The 16,165-nt window shown below is 35.2% G+C and overlaps 2 long non-coding RNA genes across 2 annotated transcripts; both read right to left on the bottom strand.

Annotated features, from left to right (window-relative positions):
* Positions 1-1,071: 1,071 nt before the first annotated feature.
* Positions 1,072-6,515, bottom strand: LOC142157772 (uncharacterized). The gene is made up of 4 exons (XR_012692620.1): positions 6,462-6,515; positions 2,746-2,799; positions 1,993-2,046; positions 1,072-1,126 (listed from the first exon to the last, which is right to left on the bottom strand). It is a non-coding gene; the product is annotated as an uncharacterized LOC142157772 (long non-coding RNA).
* Positions 6,516-8,208: 1,693 nt separating this feature from the next.
* On the bottom strand, positions 8,209-9,964 carry LOC142157771 (uncharacterized). The gene is made up of 3 exons (XR_012692619.1): positions 9,884-9,964; positions 9,755-9,808; positions 8,209-8,259 (listed from the first exon to the last, which is right to left on the bottom strand). It is a non-coding gene; the product is annotated as an uncharacterized LOC142157771 (long non-coding RNA).
* Between the last annotated feature and the right edge of the window lie 6,201 nt (positions 9,965-16,165).

Genomic DNA, 16,165 nt, shown 5'->3' with positions numbered 1-16,165 from the left:
AAACTTTTCCTTTGGACCATTTGGTTACTGATATCCCCGTACTACCGAGGTGCCATAAAACATCTCTTCATAATTACAGTTACTTTATGTATATGGGCCTTTAACATGAAAAAAAATGCTTTGCTTTTTCAGAAATGATTGGGGTCAACACTTCTCAAACATGTTTATACAACATTTGTAATCAATCATTTATTATCTTGAATATGTCTGTATAAATATGGTCTTCTATGACATGCTATAATTTGCTTTGCTATCTTTCAAAAATATTTTTCTCAACTGCAATACTTTTTTTAAAAGTGTTTTTAAATAAGGCTCATATATAGACCAGACCAGCTTTGGTTAACCTGTGGCACTCCAGGTGTTGGGAAACTACAAGTCCCAGCATACCCTTCCAGCAATAAGCTGCTATATATTGGCAAAGCATGCTGGGGCTTGAAGTTCACAACACCTGGAGTGCCACAGGTTAACCAAGCCTGGACTAGACCGTTCCTATAAATCGTAGCATAGACATCCAATGGTAAAACAAAGTGATCTGAAATGTAGTTGGATGTAAACAAATGTGTAAATTGGATGCTTACCTGCCATTTCACAATCATACAACATTAAACCATAGATTAAACCAAACAATGCTGCACAAGTCATATAACTTGTTAAAAATTCAATAAGAAAGAGAGCTAATTTACTAAATATCACAGGAGTGGAAAATTGTTTGAATCTGCAGTATGTCCTCACGCATTAAGACATGGACTTATGATTACTGGCCAACTGAAGTGTGTTTGTTTTTGCTCAACATTCTCCTTCACATATGTCTGAAGAAAGAGACTTTCTGTTCCTGAAAGGCTGAACTGGAAATTTCGGTCAAAGAATATATTTAAAAGCTACTCCTATGTAGCCATGGAAATTTAGATTTTTCAGTTGGCTAACATTTTAGCTTCCCTAGTTTGCCAAGATTGTAAACCTTGTTCTTTCACCAAGACTAACTGTTTACAATTGTATATCTCAGTATCATTGTCATCATTATTCTTAATCTATTAAACAGAACATTTCAAAATTGAGGAAAAAGAAAGTCTACCTTCAGTCCTTTTTGTCCCTCGGGACCTTGCTTTCCTGATTGCCCTCGAGATCCCTGTAACAAGTATTTTTCTGTTAGAAGTTCCATAAAATAATTATAATGTCCATATATTATGGGAAAATGTATACATTATATTGATATTATAGCCTGAGTGTGAAAACCTGAGTGGATAAAACTCAGGCTCTAGCACCACTTATATATAGATTATTTGTTAGGGTTTACAGTAGTTTAACTTCCATTTTGCATTATAATTAGACAGCATTGTAAGGCGTAATGGCAACCATATTTCATTATAAACAGACACAAAAGAATTAAGGAGTAACTTAAGATAAAGAGAAAGCAAAACCACAATAAGCATTAAATAGTGCTCCATAGATAAAGATTTCTACATTTCTCTGCACGCTATAATGACAACCCAACCATCTGAGCGTCTGGTGCAATCAGGTCCGTTTCCATGATGGTTTTAAACTTTCTCAACTGAATTTTTGCATTCTTCTAATTAAAACGATTCACTGTTGTTCCCATGTAAACAAGGAGTGCCACTGCGTTCTATCATTCACTTTGTACATTATTTCTGTTGTTTCTCGTCTTATCACCCTCCACAGTGCAGTATGTTTATGAAGCACTCTGGGTGAAGGGCAGTTGAATAATTTCTATATTAATGGCTGTGGGGGACATGCTGGAGACCAGAGTTAGAATCTCTGTGTCAAGCCGGTGTGACCATGGACAAGTAAATTTGGGTCCTAGGCTAAAAAAATGAGATTGTAGGAGCAAACAAGGAAATAATGGCTGAAAGCAATACAAGACTGCATACAACTCTACAAGCATTATAAAAAGATAAAAATAACAAGTATAATTTAAAGCTGGAGCCATTATAATTATAGTGTATTTGCCAACTATTAAAACAAAAGCCCACTTACTTTTTCGCCACGAGATCCATCGATGCCCTCACGACCAATCTTACCAATGTTACCCTGAAATAGAGAGGTAAGTCCTGTATAATATATATACTGCTATATTAGATTATAGAGAAGTGTAGTTGCCTACAATAAAATATCAAACTCTTTGCTGGAACTTGTAGTTTCATGACAGCCAGAAGCTGTCGGAACACACTGAGACCGATATAATTAAGACATATAATTTTAGGAATAAAACCTCAAACATTGCTAAGATTCTAGGCAAATGAGATATCCTGAAAATATTGTGAAAAAACAACAATATATTATGTTCTGTGAAAATAAGCTACACCTACAGCTATATATGATAAAGCATGGATCACCTTTTGAACAAGCTTCCCAATAGATTGCTTGAACTTATAGGGACACTAAGGGGTAAATGTATCAAGCTGAGAGTTTTCCGGAGAGCTTGAAAAGTGGAGATGTTGCCTATAGCAACCAAGCAGATTCTAGCTATCATTTTGTAGAATGTATTAAATAAATGATAGCTAGAATCTGATTGGTTTTTCAAACCCACCGAAAAACTCTCAGCTTGATACATTTACCCCTAAATATGTTCTCTATTTAATTGTAGTTAAGCCCAGATATGTTAATACCATCCCAGAATAATCATGAAGTGTATGTGAAGGAAAATAATTTATTGTGATGATAAAAAGATGTTGCTATAACCAATGGGATTGATCATTTCTTAGCCCTTAATACTTAATCCTAACTTACCAGCTCTCCTTTCTCACCAGGTTCTCCTTGCGGCCCTGTAAGTCCCCGATTGCCCTGTAACATAAAAAAAACTATTATCAGACTATTATCTAGATCAATGTTTTATACTGATCCCAGAATTCACTAATAAGTTGCAGTCTATAAAAGAGTAACTGGTGAGATTACTCAAAAAGGTAATTCAATAAACCAAATACTAATACAGCAGCAGACCTATCATCTTGCAAATTTGTTGATCACTATTATTCTTGTACACAGTAAAAAACTGGTGTTAAATTTGTGTGGTGTGGTGAAAAAATATATACAGCATGTATCTAATCAGGGGAAAAAGAATATACCGATTCTGTCATTAAGGATCTTAACTTGAGAAACTTCTTATTTCAGTGTCCTGGACAAAACCATGTTACAATGCAAGGGGTGCAAATTAGTATTCTGTTTTGCACAAAAGTTAAATACTGACTGTTTTTTCATGCAGCACACAAATACTTGATAGCTTATTTGTACACTGAAATTTAAAGTTGATATTTGTGTGCTACATGAAAAAACAGTCAGTATTTAACTTTTGTGCAAAACAGAATACTAATTTGCACCCCTTGCATTGTAACATGGTTTTGTCCAGGAGACTGAAATAAGAAGTTTCTTAAGTTAAGATCCTTAATGAATCAGGCCCAAGGAGCCTTGTATGTCCCCATATAGATTTATATATAGATGACACAATATAGCTTCATATGCCTCCTTATATCCCAAAATTCCCTTCATATAGTCTTTGTCCAGGATACTCACTCCCAGATCCTCACAACCTGCCACTCCTGCTGTCCACTAGGAGAAGTTTGACTGACATTAGTACTGGCACTGTCAAAGTGCTAAAGGTTGCACTGTCGACTGAACTCTAGTCATATTTCAGTAGAAAACACAAAACTAGCTCTGTGCTACCATTCTCAACTCCAAAATATGTTTCCTCAATGTGGTACCTGCTTTCAAACTGCGTGTCACGTGGAGGGGCTACGTGAGAAAGCAGGTATGCCACAGTATTCCTACAATGAGTACTATCAACAGTAGTAGTAGCAGTATTAATAACACATTAATTCATTTTTACCTCTAAGCATAATTATTTCTATTGCAACCAAAAAAATAAGGAAATTATTTCCTTCAAGCTATTTAACCAAAATTCTGTCAGATCCCAAAGACTGAAACAGTACAATTGAAAGTAAAGGTAAAAAGACCACAAGCTTCTAAATCATGCATTGTTCCCAAACTTGTTCCTAAAAATTAGTCATTATAGCCTAAAATACTTAATGAATACCCCTGTGGTTTTTCAAATCTGTTTCCTCATTTATTGATTGACTAAACTTTAAAGAATCATTACATTTAAAAGGCTGAAGTATCTCTTTAACCGTTTGTCTACATGTCTCGCAGGCTGAAAGTCCCTGCTCTAAACTTTTCATTAAAATAAATACTGTGGGCCTGATTCATTAAGGCACATAAAGTAAAATAAAAGGAGTACATTTGCTGGTAGGCAAATCATGTTAGAATGCAGGGGGTGCAAATTAGTTTATTGTTTTGCATGTAAGGCAAATACTGGCTGATTTTTCATGTATCATCATCATCATCACCATTTATTTATATAGCGCCACTGATTCCGCAGCGCTGTACAGAGAACTCATTCACATCAGTCCCTGCCCCATCGGAGCTTACAGTCTAAATTCCCTAACATACACACACAGACAGACAGACAGAGAGAGACTAGGGCGAATTGTATCATACAAATACTTGATAGCTTTATTTTTACACTGAAATTTAAAGTTGATCTAGGTCATGCCTTACCCCAACTATAAATATGTCCTCACATTTTAAATTTACCTCGCCCTCCAATACAACATGGTTTTGCCAAGGTGCAAATTTACTACTTTTTTTTTGCTTTCCTCTCCTTAATGAATCAGGCCCTATGTGAGACCATGTGGGACAGTTTCTTGAATAATTCATCTTGGCATTAAGGACATGCCTAAGTGTTTTTTTAATCATTGTTTAAAACCTATTGGTGCTTGACTATGTTATTATTATGAATTTCCCTTTTCCCGTCAATGAGATATTCTTTGTTATTGGAGTCTGACGTGTGTGGTCAATAGCCCCTATCACATGTTATGTGAATAAGGAGCCATAGAGGTCAGCTAATATCATGTTTCTTAATACTGGTGCCCTGTGTTTACCTTCATGAATTCCATTGATGTCACTGTTTACATTCTTAAATCACTTCTCTGATTCCTTAGCGAAATTGGCTAAACATTACAATGTAAATAGTAATACTAATAGAAAAAAATGTATATGGTTGCTGTATTTATTATATTCATTTTGTATTTTTGCTTGACAGTTGTAGACTTTTTTTGTGTGAAACAATATTAGGTAACACATACTACTTATAAACTCACTTAAAGCTGTTCAATTTTGCTTGTTTCATTCCAGTTTCTAAGACTGTCATTGCCTATGACGGGTAATATACTAACATGGTGCAAAAGTGCAAATATGCAGTAACCCACAACAGTGAGACATTTACTTGCATTAGTATATCTTTTATTGGGCTGTTCAAAACTATTTGTTGATTTGTTGCTATGGGCTACTGCACATTTTATGTCCTGTTAGTAAAGTAACCCCAATAGTTGAAATTTGCAGTGTGTCCACTATAGAAATGTTGAATACTTTATATCCTGTTCTCTTAAAGGAAGTCCACAGATATCTGGACAGAAATTTTTTGTGTATGAGCAAGCACTGTAAAGTGCATCTTAAAAAATATTGCCATGGAGTACTCTGTATGCCAGGATAGTATGAGGAAATATATAGCCAGGTGCAAATCCAGACATAGTGTAGTGAAAAGGTTTAAGACACTTTAACCCCATGATTTTTTAGAAAAAAAAACCCTCTCCCTTGTGATTTATCGTCGACTGGAGTTACAAAGAAAAACACACCTCGCAACACTAAAAAATGGGGAAAAATCAGGACAACACAATCCCTATCCACAAGTCACCCAAACACACACTAAGGTTTGGCGTTAGCCAATTAACCTACTAGTATGTTTTAGGAGTGTGGAAGGACACTGGAGCACCCGAAGAAAGCCCACACAAACACAGGAAGAAAATAAAAACTCCACACAGATAGGGCCCTGGTCGGATTCAAACTCACAACCCCAGTGCTGTGAGGTAGCAATGCTAACCACTGTGCTGCTGTCTACCACTTTCAGGGAGTGAATAAATTCTATAAAAGTAGGCTACCTGCTACAAAGAGCCGCTTCAATGCCTATCTGAAGCACCACCATTGTTTTTGTTGTCTTTTCAGATAAGACCTTCTCCTGTTTGTAGGCTAAAAATCCCCGACCCCACCCACCATCTGAACTGTAGCTATAAGTACTTTACTTTTTTTTTATCAGACATTTGTTTAGAGGAAAAGAGGGAGCCTAAGTGATCTTCAGGGACCATTCATTGGTGCCTGCTGTCTATAAACAAATTTGTTGTCTGGCACAGAAATGTCTTTATCCATAAGACATAAAACAGACTGTATTATCGCTATTACTTTCCTGCACACAACAGAAATAAATAAAGAAAAGTGTTGAGGTTAGTATTCTTTTATTAACCAGTCGACAGCCCCTATCTAATTTTACTATGTTTGTATCAATGATACATGGCTCTCATGATTACATACGGGTGTCACATGCTTTGCTGTGTCTTTACCTTCTTTCCTAGTATGCCTTGTACACCCTTTTCTCCAGGAACACCAATAAAACCCTGCAGAAATTGAAGAAACAACATTAGACGACCTTTTCTTGATGGTAGTGGTTTTATATATTCTGTATAATATAACATTATAAGATATTTCAAACATAGAGAAATGTGTGTTGACGCTATAATTTAGAGATATCCCCTAGTGCTGGGATTTGGGGGAAAATGAACACCGTACTGATAGTTGGCTCAAATGGTAATATACAGAAGTATAAGGCAAAAACGGAAGTCACAAGATGATAGTATGAATATAAAATGTCAATGATGCGCATATTTAACCTTCCATGGCCAAGTCTACTGGAGGCTCGATGGAAAGTTCTGTAACTGTGTTTGCAGACCCTTTACCATCTGCCCAATATATGTATCCTACTAAATTAGTAGATTTATCCCCTATGGAACCACAGTGTTTGTAGTATCTCCATGTATATGGTTTATTGGACAAATACTAAAAGTCTCATTAGATATTCTATGTACTACACATATTAAAGTAAGGAGGCACATTTTATCTTGTTCATGAAGAGGTTAATAACCCACATGAACATGGTTCAGTGCATATTCAAGGAAGCCAATAAGTATGTCATCTCTCCCAATAAAGTGTCTGCCCCAGAACTGGAGGTGGATTTGATCACGTTTCTTCTCCACAAGTTTTAATGAAGCAGCAACAAAGGACCCACATTATCTGAACCTATATAAAGTTGTGATGGAGGATACTTTCAGGTGATCCCAACTGTTGAGAAATGGCCACTTAAATAGAGCGGTGAACTTTCCAGAAACATGGACAGCACATTACGGTTTAAGTATAAAAACACAAATGCTCTGGTTGCTTTCTTCCAAGGTCAAATCAATGGTTTGCTACAAAGTTTACTAAGGGTTTTGTTGTTGTGAGCTTGCTGGATAAAGGAGTATGTACTTACTATGTCTCCTGTGAATCCAGAAGGGCCTTCAGAGCCATCAGGACCTGGGTCTCCCTGTGGGATAAAAGTTAACACATCTCTGCTGACAATCATGATAACATTCCCCAGTTATTACCCCCTTGCTTACAATGGGGATTTTTTTTTATCAGTCATAATAAGCTCAATTGTACCACTATTCCAAGAACCAAACACATTATTCATACACAATAAAATACCATAATGATACTCTTTGTTATGGGTGTTTTGTACCAGGTAGATAAAATAATATCACTGTAGAAAGCATGTATCCATCCAGTTATGCAGTTGGATAAAGTGAACTTAAGGTTAACTCTCTTAATCCTGTTTATTAATAATGAAAATTTAATTTGACAAATTTGGTCTTGATTTAGCTTAAATATGAGGAGGTTCATATTGTGTACAGATGTCATTGCTGGTATCGCTGTTCACAGGGAATGTAGTCTATGACTGAATCGAGCAATCTACTAATATACTACAGATAACTAACATAACAGTAAAACAAACATTTACAATAAAAATGTTGTACTTATTTATAAAATAAATTGCATTGTTTCATACTAATTAATTTTGCACATAGTGTTTAAAAAGTATAGTAATGATCCTTCCTCTTTGGTTGTCCAAAAGTGCAGGACTTAAGTATTTTCTCACATTAACACTTGAATCAAATATTGTAGGTGAATCTGACAGTTACTAATAAAGTTATTGATACTCCATAATAAAAATGGGAATGAAGATTGCATGTTGGGCAAAGCTCCATTACTTACCCTGGGCCCTGTATCACCCCTTCTTCCTTGTCCTCCTTTAGAGCCTCTATATCCCTAAAAAACAAATAGGAAACAATAATATGTTACATATTTAACTTTTTTATTTATACTTCTCTTTGAGTACATGCTATAAAGCCCTCAGCTACTGAAAGTGTAAATAATTATCTATCATGTATGCGTCTATTTTTTAGTTCATTGTGTGTCTCTGAGCCAGTATGTTTGTCTCTGAGCGAGCATTTGTGTCTCTGGGCCAGTTTTGTGTCTCTGGGCCAGTTTTGTGTCCAGTAATTTGACTTCTAGACTACAAGCAAATTTGATATGCATTATACTTCCCTCTCTCCTTAGCTGTTTGTTATATAGTGTACCTTTTTCTCCCATCTTAGCTTGTCTTAATTGACTGTAACACCCCTATGTAAGCTTTAAGAAAAAATGAATCTCGGTACTTGTTTTTTTTTAAATCAGTAACATATCACATTATGGTGATAACTTCACAATGGAGGCAGCTGTCTAGACATTAGAAGACAGACGCTTTTGCAGCAACATCTTAAACATTGTAATTCTATATAAATATTTTATTTAGTGTATTAAATACTTAGATAAATTTTATTGACTACATTTATGACAGTATACATAACTTGATATGGACAATATGATAGTCCATTTCGGGAGCCTTTTAGAGTCCTAAGACAGTGTTCATAGTTTAGCCTACTCTACAATTCAATCCTACATACATACATATCTTTATTATGTGCCAAAACACATTGGGCCTGATTCATTAAAGAAAGTAAAGCAAAGAAATTAGTAACTTTGAACCTTGGCAAAACCTTATTATAATGCAAGGGGTGCAGATAAGTTTATTGTTTTGCACATAAGGAATATACTAGCTGTTTTTCCATGTAGGATGCAAATTCTTGATAGCTTTATTTTTACACTGACATTAAAAGTTGGTCTAGGACATGCTCTATCCCAATTATCTGTCCTCACATTTTAAATTTACCTCTCCTCCAATACAACATGATTTTGCCAAAGTTCAAAGGGACTTATTTTTATTGCTTTACTTTCCTTAATGAATCAGGTCCATTATGTTCTAATATCCAGCTTCTATATATATACATGTTATCTATTTGTGTGTAAAACATAATTAAATATGTTATCTAAAATATATAATGCATACTATGTTTCTGCTTGACTTTTTGTTTTTTAATTTCCCGATTTCTTCATACCACTGCTGCTCATAATACATATTAATAGACCTTACAATATAACTACTAATGCATCAGACCCTCCAATCATTTGTCTACTGTAAAAAACGACGGGATTGGAACAATGGAAGCTGCAGTAAAAAATCAAAGGCGCTCTAGATACCACCTTAAGAATTAAAAGACATTTCCTTGTGCTAGGCTTTTTTTAGTCTCCAACCCAATCTACATGCACTATGAATGTTGCACTGCCTCCTGGGACCTTTATTCAAATACTAGACACATTTAAAAATATATTGTTTACAATTGTCTAATGTATGTTCTATTTGACTTAAATAGCCTTTACTTACTTGTCTGCCATGAATTCCTATATAACCTGTTGGTCCTTGGGTGCCCTTTTCCCCCTAGGAAACAAAAGACAAATTTAGCTCCTATTGCTGGACATCCTGTCAAATAGCAGTAAACTATTATCGCCTTACTTTTGATCCAGGAAATCCAGAAAAACCTGCTTCACCAGGTTGGCAGTTGCAATTGGTGGGTGTACCGTTTTCACCAAGATCGGTACACTTCATAGAAAAAACAAACATAAATATTAATTAAAACTATCTATATGTCGACTTATTGCAAATTTAACTCATATATACATATATATATATATATATATATATATATATATATATATATATACACACATACATACATATATATATATATATATATATATATATATATATATACACAGATGTATACATATATATATATACACATATGTATACATATATACATACACATATGTATACATATATACATACACATATGTATACATATAAATGTGTATATATATATATATATAGATATATATATACACACACACACACACAAATAAATATATATATATATATATATATATATACACACATACATACATATACATACATACATACACACGTGTACAATATATACATTTATTATCTATCTATCTGTGTATATATATATATATATATGTGAGGATGGATGGATGATAGATAGATATATATATATATATATATATATATATATATATATATATATATATATATACACTGTGTATATATATATATATATATATATATATATATATATATATATATATATATATATATATATATATATATATATATATATATATATAGTGGCGGTATGAAAAATGTGATGGGAATGTAGGTGAATAGAGTTTGATAGTTTTACAATGAAGGCATTGGGAAGGCTGCAGGAGAAGGCTGTATACAGGGTTAAGGTCCTACAAAGTAAAACTCCTAGGCAGGACACACACAGGAGGTCTAGTGAGGTAATTAGATCAAGGGGGAGGTTTTGTTTATATAAACCTACATTGTGCATATGTGCAGGATGACCAATGCCAGACAGTGGCCGAGGTCTAGACAGGAGTGCTATGTCTAGTAACTATTCAGTTCCCTGGTGTCATCCTGATGTAAGTGCATTCTGTTTTGTTGTGATGTAACAATAAAAGCATTGCTTACTCTACAAGAAATTGTTTGTGTATGCATCACCAGAGGGGTGCCCCTGTCACAAGTGGTGTCAGAAGTGGGGTCACAATGGACAGCCAAAAGCACAGCTGTCCACCCAGCCAACCAGATGCAATGGTGGAGAGTGAAATTTATTGAATACCACTATCACACACCAATCAGTTATAAAGCTGTCAGTTGCAGTCGAGAAAACAGGGAGAACTGGCTGTTGTTTTTCTGTGCTGTGCTTGAATTTTGGGTTTAGTGGTCCTTTTGGTTTAGTGGTCCTTTAATGTAATTCTTCTCTATCACCTGGAGATCAACCTGGATCTACTATACTCACCACTCCGGGCAATTCACAGCAGGTGGCTCCACCTGCCCTTCCTGCATCTGCTGAGAGCTCAAGCTGTTGTAGGTCAACCTAAGGAATTAAAACGATTAATTTTCCAGCAGTATACATGTATAAGGCATTTAAAAAGGGGATTACTATGAAAAAATCTTGTGTGACCAAAAAGGTAGATAATACAAATACTGCAAGGTACAAGTAATGTTGCATATCTGACCACTGAAAATTAATTTGAAATTATATCACACTATATTTTTAATATACTTGGGTGGGTTACACATAATACCATGATGCTTTTATTTCTTTGCAGGTATGCTTATAGGGATTGAAAACAGATACTTACAGGGAGATGGGCAGGTCTGCTCAGCTCTGCTATGTTTATCTACCATTTTGAGTTTAAGCCACGGACTGTGTCTATACCTGTGTGCTATCACATACACACTTTTATCTCATTGGTTAAAGGAATGCAAGTGAATAAAGCGATGTATTTAACAAATCCAGATTTGCGGAATTAGCAGAAAGGTACATATACATCTCCAAAGAAGGATTTAGAAGGATTTAGAAGAGTGAATGTTATTGAATACATTTTATGGTCCCCAGTCTGATTTTAGTAGGACCTGGTCACCCTATACTATTATCTGGGTCTGCTAGGAGCCAAAAAGGTGACAACTATTGTCTCCAGAAGTCTATTATCAAAATAGTGTTTTGAAGGTGGCATTCTGGTATTTTGTATCAAGATGGACAGTTTACTAGATTTTCCAAGATATAAAGTATTCTAAATGTTGAGGAAATTTTAAGTCATATTTCTCACATCCTCTCCAGAATTATAAGTATTATTAAAATAGCAGGCACTTATTTATTGAGAGACATTATCTACACATATACTATTAGTGGGGTCTCCACACATTGAAACAACAACAAAATAATTCTCATCCCCTAGGTTTATCACTGCACCCCTAAACACCATGTGACATGTGAGGTGGATAGAAAGACTATGTATATATCTTACTTACATTAACTGTAGCATCATCTTTTATCCTCCGAGTCAGCGTGCTGATTCCATCTGTCTTAATTGTACCATATAGACTGACAGGAGAAGATCCAACTTGCTGGCAATCCACGTAGAGAGTTAGCTGATCTCTCCGGACACTCAAAGAAAGTTTGTGCCATTTCCCATCAAACAGCGTCTCCACATTTTCGAATGTTGTTACCTTATCCCGTCCTGTTGCGGCTGCATTATATACATCTACTGCATTCATTTCCCCATAAAGGCGCAACCTAAATTGTTCAGCTCCATTCCTTGATTCAAGCGCCCATAGATTCCACACCTCCTCAGGTGTTTTCTCCTTCATTCTGAACGTGGAGACCAAAGAAAATTCCTGTGGCACTCCATAAGGGAAAATCAGCCTATAAATATGACAGACAACAAGAAAAAATAACTAATCATGAAATCAGATTGTTTATCAGTATAAACTACTTTTCCAATAAATCACTGACATTTGCAGCATCCGAAAATACCCACTTGTATACAAATAAAGACTCCTGCAAAACTGGATATAAAATGTATTAGGCATACATAAAAAACTGTAATAGCTATCCCACTTTACAGTTTACATAGGCTTTTGGCAAAGTCAGAGCAGCTTTTTCTTATCATTCTTCATGTTCTACCTGCCTGAGGTTCCTACCAAACAGGTGCTGGAGGATTGGTGTCAAACTCATCTGTATATAAAACAAAATTCACATATCTAACGTGTTCTTTTATTGTCTTAATCTCCAGCCATTTTAATTCTTACAACACATGAGTAATTATTGAGTATGGTGATATCAGTCTTTAGATAAGAATGGCTTTCAGTTCAGATTTATGATAAATTACTGTATAGTCATCAAACAACTGTGGAGCTGCTCAAGAAAATATCTTATGGGTTCCAACCTAGCCACAATATCAATGATCGAAATCCCACAATTACCAAAGAGATATTGTAATGAAGGATTATATAGCAAATAAACTTTAACTTTTACACTGTTGTGCTAAAAGTGTCTATATGACAGTGCAGACAAAATATTTATATTGAAGTTGATTTCAACATATACATCTGTGGTCATTTGAAATGCTTTATGGAGCATTCGTTCACTAGATATATGATATTAGGCAACACAGAGGATAAGCTATTCACCCTCAGGCATATTCTGTCATTCAGCCTGAGCACCCAATAATTTGGTCATGTACATAAATAAGTTGTCCATTTTGGACAGATACATTGTTTTGACCTTCAGGCTGATTGACGGTATCACTTGGATCGAATCAGTACACCGATCCAATGCTTGCACACAAATACAGACTGCAGCATCAACAAAGTATATATTTGGTCAAAATCAAATCAAACCTGATTGGATTTTAATCAACTTTGCTGGTTACTTTGCAACTGATGCAGAGTGATGTCTGGACAATTTGGTCAGATTGGCAGATATAATGTCACATATGGGCAGTGTAAATAAAGTCTGAATTGGTAGAATACATTACCGGGATTGTCTTGTAACATGTGCTCTTGCCCCAAGCTGATAAGCTTTCAAATGACTTTGTGATCCTTTAATGATTCTGACTCCAGAAATACTGCCCACACGAAACTCTTCGATCAAATTTGTTGCTAAGAGAGAACGTTCATAAAGACATTTGAGTAAGCACTGTATGTATTACGTTAGTTACTCTCAACTATGATGGTAACAACTAATATAAGAATAATCAAAGTTAAACATATTATATGACTAAATAAAATTATAGCAGATGGAAAACATTTTTTTTTCAAAGTTAGCATATTCATTTGTAATACACAAGTCAAAGCTTGTGATCTGCTGCTATGGTTTAGTGCACATTTTGCACGACCTAGTAAATGATAATTAGTGGCTTGTGCTGAGCTATAACAACTCCTGTCGTCTGAGAAGTATTTTCCATTTATGCCACACCGATCTTTGCCATGAAAAAAAGCACAATGGTATTGTCATGGAGATATAATTGTTCTCAACACATAAATCACATTGTTGTATGCTCAAAGAGAGATCATCATGGCAGTATTGTAAATATGGCATTGTAAATATGTTATGGTCTTGTTCATTTCTATGCAAAGTATCCCTATTCATATTAACATTTGTATGATTTTAAACAGATTTAAATCTGTATTTATAAGAAGCAGTTTACCTTCCGCACTAGAGAATCTACTATATAAATGCCTAGTGGCGTGTGTGAAAAAAAAAAAAAACAAGCTGCAGCGCCACCTGCTGGGCAGAGTTATACACTGACCTATATATTTCTTGAAGGAGAAGTGACAGTTGGGAGTGGTTGGTGGTTGCCGGGGGTGACAGTGGGGAGTTTTTACCACCTTAAGTAGCTTGATGAAGGATGTGGCGATGAAGATGAAGGATGAGGTGATGGAGAAAAATGATTAGGTGGTGACATGTGGACAAAACCACGTTAAAAAAGGGCGCTTGCGTCGGGAAGTAACGCTCTTCCCCTGAGGAGGCCTGGGCTAGGCCCAAATGCATGACAAGAACATTTTTTAACACCATAAGTAGCTTGATTTGACTAGAATGCATGAGTATCATGCACGGGTTAACTTGTTCCAAATAAATATGTATACTAATGAGATCTTGCAATCAAACCCATATTCAGAATAGTGGTGTCTTACAGGAAATCCTGAACAACAAATTGATCTAACTGAAAACCAGTGAGGGTGCTACTTCCTGTAGTATTGTATCGTAATATACTGAGAAGATAAAAAGGAAGAAAAAATTCTAACTGGAGAAGGCACACCTCAAATATGTGGTAGAGATGTTAGCTGTATAGAATTAGTACCATCTTGAAGCCATCTCCCAATTCATCATTTTGCTCTCAATCATGAAGTTGAAAAAATTGACACACATAAAAACTAATTTTATTAATATTAATTAAAATGTTTAAAAGCAAAATATTAAAATTTGGAGTAAGTGAGAAGCTCAGAGATACAATTGTATATTTGGCATTACCATTTGTTAAGCTCTTACCCTGGTATGGTATAATATTGAAATATTATGTGTTGCAAGATAAATGCAACAAGTATTAATAATACTAGTGAATTGGGGCAATCCCCGAAAACTGTTGTTTTCTGGGATTTTACAGGGAGATAAATTTGATAAGTAGGCCCCTGGGACTGAATAAATTCTTTATTAGTTACATTGCGACAAGTTTATACTATATACTGTTCTTAAATGTGCTCAGGTTTTAGCTTCACTTGCAATACTGCCATTCTATTTATAATAGGGCAGACTTTCAAACAACATTTGCATTGACTAAGTAATTGCCCAATTAGTGCCAGTTGCATTTAGAATATTTGAGAACATAGGATCAATGAATTGAGCTTGAATGTGAGGCACTATTGGTAATAGTAATTTATTCACCTTTCACTCCATTTATATTTGAAATATCCTAATAGAGTCAATATCAAATCAGCTTGATATAATGTTGCACTTGATTTGCAACATTTTATCTCTTGTGTAAAGGAATATTTGTGAGAGCAGCTTTAGCTATCAACATTATAGTCTAGAGACTTAGGGGCGTATTCAATTGTTGGCGAAAATGCCAAAAATCTTGCGGCGCGCGCACTATTACCATTGGTACGGTAATAGTGCGCGTAAATACCGTTAATACAGTAGTTTTCTCGCTGGATTTCAGCTCGAAGCTCCCTGAGCCGAGAGCTGAAATCCAGCTTACTATTACCGTAATAACTGTAATAGTTTTAACGCTGCGGGATATTCAAACAATTGAATATGCCAATAAGCCTTTTAATCAGCATTGAGATTCCAATGAATTGCACTGCATACGTTGACCCGATTCACTGCTATTATTAATACTAGTTGCATGTATCTTGCAACACATAATATTT

The sequence above is a fragment of the Mixophyes fleayi genome, chromosome 5 (assembly GCF_038048845.1).
Source record: "Mixophyes fleayi isolate aMixFle1 chromosome 5, aMixFle1.hap1, whole genome shotgun sequence".
Lineage (NCBI taxonomy): Eukaryota > Metazoa > Chordata > Amphibia > Anura > Limnodynastidae > Mixophyes > Mixophyes fleayi.
The sequence above is the reverse complement of the archived record's forward strand: the minus strand, read 5'-3'. Positions and strand labels throughout refer to the sequence as shown.